Raw genomic sequence first — 12,238 nt, forward strand, 5'->3', positions numbered from 1 at the left:
TTTAAACACACATATATTCTTGGAGCCAGAAATTCCACTCTGTGAATCCATCCTACAGAAATGCTTGCATGTGTGCACAGGGCTGTATGGACGAGGTTCACTGTAGTGCACATTTTGTCGGTGCAAGAACCCCAGCGACAGCACGGGGCATGGGTATCGGTAGGTGCAGCATTAACCTGTGGGGCATTCGTTTTATGGAATACTGTGCAGGCACTCGGAGGAGGAAGGAGGCAAATATACATCATTGCTCTGGGAAGATTACTGGTGATATTTTAAATGAAAAATAAAGCACACAATAAAGCATATGGTATAATCCAAGTTGTGCAACAAAAAGCATATATACATATGTATGTACACACATATATTCTTGTGTGTTATTATGATATTTCCAAAAAGATGTATGAAGAATATTAACAGCTGAGGAAATGAAATGGGAGCTGAGGAGAAGACCTTTTGTTTACATTTTATGTCCTTCTGCACAGTTTGGAGTTTGCTGTTGGGTAGGTTTTTATTATGTCCATGATACTTCATGATACTTACAGGCACAGGAATGATGACATTGTAGGGCTTTGGGATTCTGCTTCTGGAATTCCTTTCCTGGCTGTGCCACTAAGAGTAGATATGGAGCCGGTCACTTTCCCTTTTCCTCCCTGAGACTCAGCTTCCCCACCTGTAACATGGTGTGTGTGTGTGTTTGTGTGTGTGTGTGTGTGTGTGTGTGTGTCAGGGAGTGTGGTGGAGCAGGTGATCTCTCAGTGTCCTAGGGGCAGACAGGCCAGGCTGCTCCTGGCATAGGTCCAGAGTTGGGGCGCTCAAGCCTGGGAGTTCCCATTTGTTGTGTCAGGTTTCCCCCTGCTGGCCTCTCAGGAAGTGCTCAGGAAGCTTCCAAGAAAGAGGTTCTCAAGGGTGGTTGTACCGCCCCTTGGGTGTCCTTTGGAGATGTGTGGAGTTGTTTGGGGATGTGGCGGTGTTGGGGGGCAGCTGGCATTTAACGGGCAGGGGCTGAGAGACCCTAGACATCCTCCAAGTCTTGAGACAGTACTGCACAGTGAAGAATTGTCTCACATCCTGCATGGCTTTTGAATGAACCAATGAAGAAATCCTGTTCATAATTGTCTGAGCCTGAAACTCACTCTACTTTACAAACATTAACAAAGTCTTTTGCATTTTTGTTTGTTGCTGTTCTGTTTTGCACTGTTTTAGGGTCTACTGAATTGCAACCATCCTGTAAATCAATGATGCTTGCTCTTTGCTTTGTCTAGAACTTTACCAAGAGTTGTTCACCATCTCATAAAACCACGTCACCAGGGGCTCCTGTGTGGTCCCCATTTCCACCCACTTGTATCTGCGTGCATTTGTAGCCATATTCCTTGGCAAATCCGTAACCAGAGAGACCTGAGAGGTCTTTTAACAGATGGAGAACTAAATGTTACTAAATTAGCAGAGGTATATGAAATGCAGAGGTTTTATTTTGTTTGTTTTTTATTTTCTAATTTTTTCCAGCTTTATTGAGATATTAGAGATATATAACATGTAAGTTTAAGGCATAAATGTGATGATTTGATATACGTACATATTGCAAAATGATTACCACAATAAGGTTAGTTAACACCTCCATCCCCTCATAAAATTACCTCTTTTTTTGTGTGTGGTGATAACATTTAAGACCTCTGTTAACAACTTTCAAGTATATAGCACATTTTGATTATATTCACCAGGTTGTAGATTAGATCCCCAGAACTTATTCATCTTATAGCTGGGGGTATGTACCCTTTGACCAACATCTCCCCATTTTCCCTACCCCCCCCCAGCCCCTGACAACCACCATGCTACCCTCTGTAAGTTCAGCTTTTTAGATTCCAGATAGAAGTGAGAACATACAGTGTTTGTCTTTCTCTGTTAGATTTATTTCACCTAGTATAATGCCCTCAGGTTCCACCCATGTTGTCGCAAAAGGCAGGATTTCCTTCTTTTATGGCTGAATAATATTGCAGTCTCTGTGTGTGTGTGTGTGTGTGTGTACATTTTCTTTTCTTTTTGTTGAAGTATAGTTGATTTACACTGTTGTATTAGTTTCAGGTGTACAGCAAAGGGATTCGGTTATAGTTTTTTCAGATTATTTTCCATTATAGTTTATTACAAGATATTGAATATAGTTCCCTGTATACAGTAAACCCATGTTGCTTCTCTATTTTATGTATAGTAGTTTGTTTCTGTTAATCTCATACTCCTAATTTATTTCCCCTCCTCTAACCCCCTTTGGTAACCATAAATTTGTTTTCTATATCTGTGAGTCTATTTCTGTTTTGTATACAGATTAATTTGTATTATTTTTTAGATTCCACATATAAGTGATATCATGTAATATTTGTCTTTCTTTGTCTGACTTACTTCACTTATTATGATATTCTCTAGGTCCATTCATGTTGCTGCAAATGGCAATGTTCTATTCTTTTTTATGGCTGAGTAGTATTCCATTGTATATATATACCACATCTTCTTTATTCATTCATCTGTTGATGGACATTTAGGTTGCTTCCATGTCTTAGCTATTGTAAATGTGCTTCTGTGAACATTGGGGTGCACATATCTTTTCAAACTAGGGTTTTTGTCTTTTCTGAATATACGTCCAAGAGTGGGATTGCTGGATCATATGGTAACTCTATTTTTAGCTTTTTTTTAAGGAACCTCCATATTATTTTCCATAGTGACCACACCAATTTACATTCCCACCAACAGTGTAGGAGGGTTCCCTTTTCTCCAAACCCTCTCCAGCATTTATTATTTGTAGACTTTTTGATGATAGCTGTTCTGACAGGTGTGGGCTGATACCTCACTGTGGTTTTGATGTACCTTTCTCTAATAATTAGCTATGTTGAGCATCTTTTTATGTGCCTGTTGGTCATCTGTATGTCTTCTTTGGGGAAATGTCTATTTAGGTCTTCTGCCCAATTTTTGATTAGGTTGTTTGTTTTATCTATATTGAGTTGTATGAGCTGTTTGTATATTTTGGATATTAACCCCTTGTCAGTCACATGGTTTGCAAATATTTTTCCCCATTCTGTAGGTTGTCTTATTGTTTTGTTGACAGTTTCCTTTGCTGTGCAAAAGCTTTTAAGTTTGCTTAGTTCATATTTGTTTACTTCTGCTTTTATTTCTTTTACCTTGAAAGACTGATCTAAGAAAATATTGCTACAATTTACGTCAGAGACTGTTTTGCCTATGTTTTCTTCAAGGAGTTTTACAGTGTCATGTCTTTTATTTATTTATTTTACTATTTTTTTTGCCTGCATTGGGTCTTTGTTGCTGCATGTGGGCTTTCTCTAGTTGCGGCGAGCAGGGGCTACTCTTCGTTGTGGTGTGCGGGCTTCTCATTGTGGTGGCTTCTCTTGTTGCAGAGCACAGGCTCTAGGCATGTAGGCTTCAGTAGTTGCAACACGCGGGTTCAGTAGTTGCAGCACACAGGCCCTAGAACATGCAGGCTTCAGTAGTTGTGGCACGTGAGCTCAGTAGTTGCGGCTCACAGGCTCTAGAGTGCAGGTTCAGTAGTTGTGGCACATGGGCTTAGTTGCTCTGTGGCATGTGGGATCTTCCTGGACCAGGGATTGAACCCATGTCACCTGCATTGGCAAGTGGATTCTTAACCACTGAGCCACAATGGAAGTCCCATGTCTTATATTTAGATCTTTAAACCATTTTGAGTTTTTTTGGTATTTGGTGTGAGGGAGTATTCTAATATTATTGGTTTACATGTAGCTGTCCAGCTTTCCCAACACCACTTGCTGAAGAGACTGTCTTTTCTCCATTGTATATTCTTGCCTCTTTTGTCATGGATTGACTGTGGGTGTGTGGATATAGTTTTGGGCTCTCTTCTGTTCCATTGATCTATGTATCTGTTTCTGTGCCAATACCATGCTGTTTTGATTACTGTAGCTTTGTAGTATTGTCTGAAGTCTGAAAGGGTTATGCCTCCAGCTTTGTTCTTTTTCCTCAGGATTACCTTGGCAATTCTGGGTCTTTTGTGGTTCCATATAAATTTTAGTATTATTTGTTCTAGTTCTGTGAAAAATGTCATGGATATTTTGATAGAGATCACATTAAATCTGAAGATTGCTTGGGTAGTATGGCCATTTTAGCAATATTAATTCTTCCCATCCAAGAGTATGGGATATCTTTCCATTTCTTTGAATCATCTTCAGTTTCCTTTATTAATGTTTTATAGTTCTCAGGGTATATGTCTTTCACCTCCTTTGTTAAGTTTATTCCTAGGTATTTTTTTTTGACACAATTTTAAATGGGATTTTTGGGGGTCACTTTCTGATATTTCATTGCTAACCTAAAGAAATGCAACATATTTCTGTTTATTAATCTTGCATCCTCCTCCCTTGCTGAATTCATTTATCAGTTCTAATAGTTTTTGTGTGGGGTGTTTAGGATTTTCTGTATAGAGTATCATGTCATCTGCATATAATGACAATTTTACCTCTTCCCTTCCAGTCTCATACATTTTATTTCCTTTTCTTATCTGGTCACTGTGGCTAGGATTTCCAATACTATGTTGAATAGAAGTGGTGAGAGTGGGCGTTCTTGTCTTGTTCCTGAATTTAGTGGGAAGGCTTTCAGCTTTTCACCATTGAGTATTAAGTTGGCTGTGGGTTTGTCATAAATGGCTTTTGTTATATTGAGATATGTTCCCTCTATATCCACTTTGGTGAGAGTTTTTATCATGAATGGATGTTGAATTTTATCAAATGCTTTTTCTGCATCTATTGAAATGATCATGTCGCTTTTGTCCTTTCTTTTGTTAATATGGTGTATCACATTGATCGATTTGTGTTATGTTGAACCATCCTTGCATCCCGGGAATGAATCCAACTTGATCATTGTGTATGATCCTTTTTATGTATTGTTAGATTTGGTTTGTTAATAGTTTGTTGAGGATTTTTACGTCTATATTCACCAAACTTATTGGCCTGTAATTTTCCTTTTTTGTAGTGTCTTTTTCTGATTTTGGTATTAGGGTGATTGTGGCTTCATAAAATGAATTTGGGAGTGTTCCCTCCTCTTCAGTCTTTTGGAATAGTTTGAGAAGGATAGGTATAAGTTCTTCTTTGTATGTTTGGTAGAATTCCCCAGTAAGCTGTCCAGTCCTGGACTTTTGTTTGCAGGGAGTTTTTTTGTTGTTTTTTTGTTTTTTATTTTTGTTTGTTTTGTTTTGTTTGCGGTACGCAGGCCTCTCACTGCTGTGGCCTCTCCCGTTGCGGATCACAGGCTCCGGATGCGCAGGCTCAGCGGCCATGGCTTACGGGCCCAGCCTCTCTGCGGCATGTGGGATCGTTCCGGACCGGGGCATGAACCCGTGTCCCCTGCATTGGCAGGCAGACTCTCAACCACTGTGCCACCAGGGAAGCCTGGTTTTTTGTTTTTTTAAAATTACACATTCTATTTCACTTCTAGTGATTAATTTGTTCAAATTATCTGTTTCTTTGTGACTCAATTTTCATAGCCTCTATGTTTCTAGAAACTTGTCCATTTCTTATAGGTTGTCAAATTTGTTGGCATATAACTGTTCATAGTATTCTCTTAATGATTTTCTGTATATCTGCAGTATTGGTTGGTATTTCTGCTCTTTCATTTCTTGTTTTGTTTATTTGGGTCCTCTCTCTTTTCTTCCTGGTGAGCCTGACTAGAGGTTTGCCAGTTTTGTTTATCTTTTCAAAAAACCCACTCTTGTTTTTGTTGATCTTTTCTATTGTTTTTTTTATCTCTATTTTATTTCCTCTCTAATCTTTATTTTTTTCTTCCTTCTGTTGACTTTGGGTTTTGTTTGTTCTTCTTTTTAAATTCTTTTAGGTGGTAGGTTAGGTTGTTTATTTGAGATTTATTTCTTGAGGAAGGCCTATATTGCTATGAACTTCCCTCTTAGAACTGCTTTTGCTACATCCCTTAGATTTTGTAAGGCTGTGTTTTCATTGTCTCAGGTATTTTCTGATTTCCTTTTTGATTTCATTGTTGACCCACTGGTTTTTCAGTAGCATGTTGTTTAGTTTCCACGTGATCATTTTTTTTCTACATTTTCTTTATCCATTCATCCATTCATGAACATTTAGGCTGTTTCCATGTCTTGGCTATTGTTAATAATGCTGCAACAAGCATGGGGATGGAGATACCTCTTTGAAATAGTGTTTTCATTTCCTCCAGATATATACCCAGAAGTGGGATTACTGGATAGTGTGGAAGTTCTATTTTTAGTTTTTTGAGGAACTTCCGTACTGTTTTTCATAGTGGCTGCACCAATTTACATTCCCACCAACAGTGTAGGAGGGTTCCCTTTTCCCAAACCCTCACCAATACTCATTACCCTTGTGTTTTTACTGACAGCCATTCTAATAGACGTGAGGTGATACATCGTTGTGGTTTTGATCTGCATTTCCCTGATGATAAATGATGCTCAGCACCTTTTCATGTACCTGTTGGTCATTTAAATATCTTTTTTTGGAAAATATCTATTCAAGCTCTCTGCCCATATTTTAATCAGATTGTTTGGTTTTTTGCTGTTGAGTTGTATGAGTTCCCAGTATATTTTAGATATTAACCTTTTATCAGATAGATGGTTTGCAAACATTTTCTCCCATTCTGTAAGTTGCCTTTTTATTTTGTTGATTGTTTCTTTCACTGTGCAGAGGCTTTTGAGTTCGATGCAGTCCCACTTGTTTATTTTTGCTTTGGTTGCTTGCACTTTTAGTGTCATACTTAAAAATTTTTGCCAAGACCAACGTCAAGGAGTTTTTCCCCGTTTTCTCAGACCCAGTGTCCACCTGCCCTTTTTCTTGTTTACAAGGCTTTTCCTACTCTGACCTTGCCCCACCTCTCATTAATTAATTAATTAATTATCGTAACAGATATTCACTGAAATCTTAATATGTTCCAAGAAATGTGCTCCGGGTTAGGGGCACTGCAGTGAACAAAAGAGATCAGGTCCCTGTTTTCAGGGACCTTACATTTTCATTGGGGGAGGGGTGTCAGGTAACAAAAGTTAATAAACAAGATAATAATTACAAATTGTGATTATTGATATGAAGGAGAGGAAATGGGAGTAAGAAGGGTAGACCTGAAAGGTCTCTCTGAGGAGGTGACATTTGAAGTGAGTCCTGACGGTGGTGAAGAGGCAATATTTTCATTACTAATGAAAAGCTACTAATGAAAGTGTTTTAATGTGCCTACTAATGAAAGTGTTTTAATGTGCCTACTAATGAAAAGCTGGGGAAAGAGTGTAGTTCCAATGGCAGGGACAGCAAGTGCAAAGGCCCTGAGGCAGGGCAGACCTCGGTTGTTTCAGGAACACAGAGGAGGCCATTGTGGCTCCAGTATAGTGGCTGACGGGTGTGTGCTAGGAGACAGGGCTGGAGGGGTCATTTATTAGACACCATCTGTAAACAAGACACAACCCTGTCTCCTGGCACTTACTTTCCCGTCTGCTCAGACTGCTTGCTTCCTGACCATGATACTTCCCTCTACTTCTCTGAATCTTACCCACCTTTCAAGACCAGCTCCTATCCATCTCCTCCCAGAAACTCCCCTGACTCTCCCAGCTCTTAGACATGGGGGATGGGGGGGACGCCTAGTATGTGTTGAAGCAGGCGGCTCTGTTCACTCTCTTGCCAATGTTTCTCAAGGTCTTATGGTTTCTTATGGTCTTCAGACCACCTGTATCACAGTCCCCTAAAATGTTCCTAAGTTTTGAAAGTGTTTTTAGTGAAATGTTTAAGTTATAGCAAATAGAATTACATATATTTATATGCTCACTATCTGCTTTCAAGAACTTTACCATTCGTCCATATTTGCTGCAGTTCTGTTTTTGTTTCTTAAGAAATAAAACACGTTACAAATACAGGTGAAGACTGAGTGCTTGTTGAAGTGCAGATTCCAAGGCCCTAGCCTGGGTCTACTCGCTCAAAATCCCTGGAAGTAGAGCTGGCAATGTGCATTTTTAACAATCCATCCTCCCTCCTCCTCTCTCACCCACAACGATTCCTATGCATAGTGAAGTTTGACAATTACTGATATATGCCAGTTAAAATCTGCCCCATCAAGCAGTTGCCTGTTCTTCCTTATAGCCAACTCAGGAGGTCTTAATCTTTGCTATGCATCAGGGTCACCTGGGGAACTTTTAGAAATGCAGATGCCCAGTCTCCTCCCTAACCTTGTGAATCAGTTTGGGGCAGGGATGTCAGGCAACTCTATGACCCAAACCTCAAAAAGGTGGATTTTTTTTTTTTTTTTTTTGCGGTACGCAGGCCTCTCACTGTTGTGGCCTCTCCCGTTGTGGAGCACAGGCTCCGGAGCACAGGCTCAGCGGCCATGGCTCACGGGCCCAGCCGCTCCGCGGCATGTGGGATCTTCCCGGACCGGGGCACGAACCCATGTCCCCTGCATCGGCAGGCGGACTCTCAACCACTGTGCCACCAGGGAAGCCCCAAAACGTGGATTTTTGATGGTTGCCAGGGGTGGGGAGGAGCAGGGCATGGAGTGGGGAGGACCCATCTCCCTTGTTCTGTTTGAAGCATTGCTAGGATCATCAAAGTCATGTTCAGATATCCTTCCACTTGCTCTCCCCCAGAATAATGTCAACAAATATTTCCCATGCGCCTGACTGCTGGGCAGAGCTGCTAGCAAAAGACGTTGGTCAGGTATTTGTGGGGAAGAAGACCTGACCCATATCTGGGCTGCAGTCCCAGTGGGTGGACTGGAGGTTGAGTTGCCAGATTTAGCAAAGAAAATGACAGTACACCTGGTTAAACTTGAATTTCAGATACCTAATGCATAATTTTCTAATAGAAGTATGTTCTAAACATTACATGGGACATACACTAAAAAAAAAAAAAATTGTTGTTTATCTGAAATTCAAGTTTAACTGGAAGTCCTGTGTTTTATCTGGAAATCCTACCTGAGGGGGTATCTTCAGCTCCTGCAAGCCTCAGTTTCCCCGTTTGGAAGATGAGGGGGCCTGGGCTTGATGACTTCTGTGGGTTCTTACGGCTCGGATGCTTGTAGCAGTCAGTTTAGAGGCATCCCACTGTTCTGGGAGCCCTTCTCCCGTGCTCCACCAGAGGGCGCCCTGGCTCAGCTCAGCGAGCTCCAGGCCTATGGCTCAGGGAGCGGACTGCTCGGTCCCTCTGGCTCTGGGTGGCCATCTGGAAACCGGGTTGTGAGGCTTCGATGGCCCCAGGTCCTTACTCATCCCTAGGATAGCTTATTCAGAAGGAGACATGGGGAGATCTCTTAGAGTCTCTGAAGAAGAAACCATCTCAGTCAGCTCCCCCTCTACCATTATATAGAAAGGAGACTGGACCCCGGAGGGGAAGGCACTTGTCCAGGCTCACACCCCTGTCCTGGAAACTAGACTTATGATTCCCTATCCAGAGCCTCTTTACCTCCTTAGGGTGCCCTTATTTCTGCTTCCTGTTGGACATATTTTAACCCTTGCAGTCTTTTTTTTTTTTTTTTTTTTTGTGGTACGCGGGCTTCTCACTGCTGTGGCCTCTCCCGTTGCGGAGCACAGGCTCCGAGCGCGCAGGCTCAGCGGCCATGGCTCACGGGCCCAGCCGCTCCGCGGCATGTGGGATCTTCCCGGACCGGGGCATGAACCCGCGTCGTCCGTATCGGCAGGCGGACTCTCAACCACTGTGCCACCAGGGAAGCCCTACCCTTGCTGTCTTAAAGCCAAAACCAACACAGACACCAGGCAGCCCAGCACAGCCTAACAACTGTGACCTGCCTGAGTCTCTTCTCAAAGGGGATGTGGTCTTGAAACCTTACAAATGAGAGAGGACCAGGGGTAAAGGACCAGTCCAGGCAGTGGAGAAAGACCAGGCCCCTCACATTTAAGTTGGGAATATCATCATCCTCCTCTATGAGGAAGGGACCATGACCTATGCGGCAGGGACCATTATCATCAGGATTTTACAGATGAGGAAAACAAGCTCAGTGTTTGGTCATTGGACTGAACGGGGCTCAGTCCAGTTCTGCAGCAGATGTTGGGAGGGAGGGAGGGAGGCTGGCTTCTGTTACCAGGATCTAGATGATCTCCAAGGGACCCATACCCCCTTCAAGGAAAAGAGGAATTGCTCAAAGGGAGAGATACCCACCACTTCAGAGCAGGAGGTGATTTTAGGAGACTTACAGACTTGGCATGAATTAACATTGAATTAAGTGTAATTCAGTTCTCTTCTGGACCATTTGATTATCAAAGAGAAAGTCTCTTAGATTTCTTCTTTTGACAAGAAACAGAGCATCCTTCAAGCACAGGGGACATTCATGATTGGGTGACATTTTTTTCCACTGTATTTTTTAAAATTTATCTTTAAGGTTTATCTCTATGGTAAATGATACTGGTTTTCCACCCAAGGTAATGAGATAATTTCTTTTAAATGGTAAGTTTTTGTTTTGGTTTGTTTTTTGTTTGTTTTTAAGAGGTTTGACTTAAAGGGAGGAGAAGCACAGATAGAAGGAGAATGTGAAAACACTGCCTTTACGGATTCTGAGGGCCCCTCTCAACTCAGCTGATCCATGTTGCTGCAGCCAGCAGTCAGTGAAGCCCCACCCTGTCCTCCCAGGGCCCCAGGCTGATTCATGCTCCTTGCCTCTCTCTGATGCTGCCTTTCCCTTGAAAACTGAGAAACTCCCTAGAGGGAGGCATCCAGATATGGGGGAGAAAGCTCTGGATTCCAGTTCCCCCCATTTTTCATTGCCTCATCACATGGTCAAGTCACTCAATCTCCGTGAACCTCAGTTTCCTCATCTGTGAGTAAGTTGGTGGCAGAGCTGTCGTGATAGTGGGTGCTGTGTGTTGCACGGGTGATCTGCCCCAGGCTGACCAAGGCACAAGGACTGCATCCTACAGTCTCAGGGAAAATGTCACATCACATCTCCCTCCCTACCCAAAGGAACAACCCATCGAAGCCATGTTCCATCAGAGCTCTTGGCTTTATTTCCCTTACAGCACATGTTTCTACCCAAAATGGTCTGACTTGTGCATTGTCTGCTTAGCCAGAATGAAAGCTCCAGGGCAGCAGGGGCCATGCCCGAGCTTACTCATGAGAACATAGGACATGCCTAGCATAGTGCAGGCATCTGGTGAACGTCATCGAATGAATGAATGAGCCGTTACCGAAATTTACGCTATCAGTCTCTGCCTAGATTCCCAGAGATTATGAGACTAGTGCTGGTCTTGAGTTCCTCAAATGGCCAGTCTCTCCTCCTTCTGGTGTGAAAACAGAACACCAGAATACAAGTTTATGAGATGAGTTTTATGATTTTTTTTAATGAGTTTGTATTATGTTAGTAGTTTGAAAATAGTTTAAAATAAGAGAAGAATAAACCAACTCTAGGCTTGGCATCTGAAGACCTAGCTCTGTGGTCCATTGCAACGGAGCACACTTCCTGGACCTGTTTCTCTGTCTCGAAGGGGTGCCTCGGAACACCAGCCTGAAATATCACACCAGCGTGGTGGGCACAAAAGAGCTTCGAAATGTGCTCTATGGACTTAGGATGCCGTTATCTTTCCAGAACCAGGGTGTTCTTTTTAAAGCCAATCTAATCTTGTCTGTCTCTTTCCTGGTTTAAAACCCTCCAACAATTTCCCATTGCAAACAAAAAAATAAAATCCAAACTCCATATCATGGCCTAGCAGACTGCAGGGTCTGGCCTCTGTCCACCTCTTCAGTTTCATCCAGGATAAGCCCTCATTTTGCACACCAGCCACACTGGCGTGGGATTCATAGTGCGCCCCACCCCCTCAAGACCTTTGCCTGTGCTGTTCCCCCTGCCTGGAACGCCCTTTCCCAGACCTCTCCCCTCTCTCACCTCTGCCCCTCCAAACGCTTCATTCGTTCTCTTCCTCTGTGACTCAGCTCAAGTTTTCTTAAGGAAGCCCTAGAACAGCTTTGTCCAATAGAACCTTCTGTGTTGATGAAAATGTTCTGGATCTACCTGTTCAGTAGGGTAACCACTAGCCATGTATTGCTATTAAGCACTTGAAAAGTCTCTAGGGTGACTGAGGGACTCAGTTTTAAATTTTAATTAATTTAAATTTAAATCTCAATAGCCATGCATGGGTGGTAGCTACCATGTGGGATAGTGGGACTCTAGTATAATCCTGTGTCCTCCTGTGACACACACTCCTGGTTTCTTATACTCTCCCTTCAGTGTACCTATCACCTCTTGTAATTTATATTTA

This window comes from Tursiops truncatus, chromosome 3, assembly GCF_011762595.2.
Source record: "Tursiops truncatus isolate mTurTru1 chromosome 3, mTurTru1.mat.Y, whole genome shotgun sequence".
Lineage (NCBI taxonomy): Eukaryota > Metazoa > Chordata > Mammalia > Artiodactyla > Delphinidae > Tursiops > Tursiops truncatus.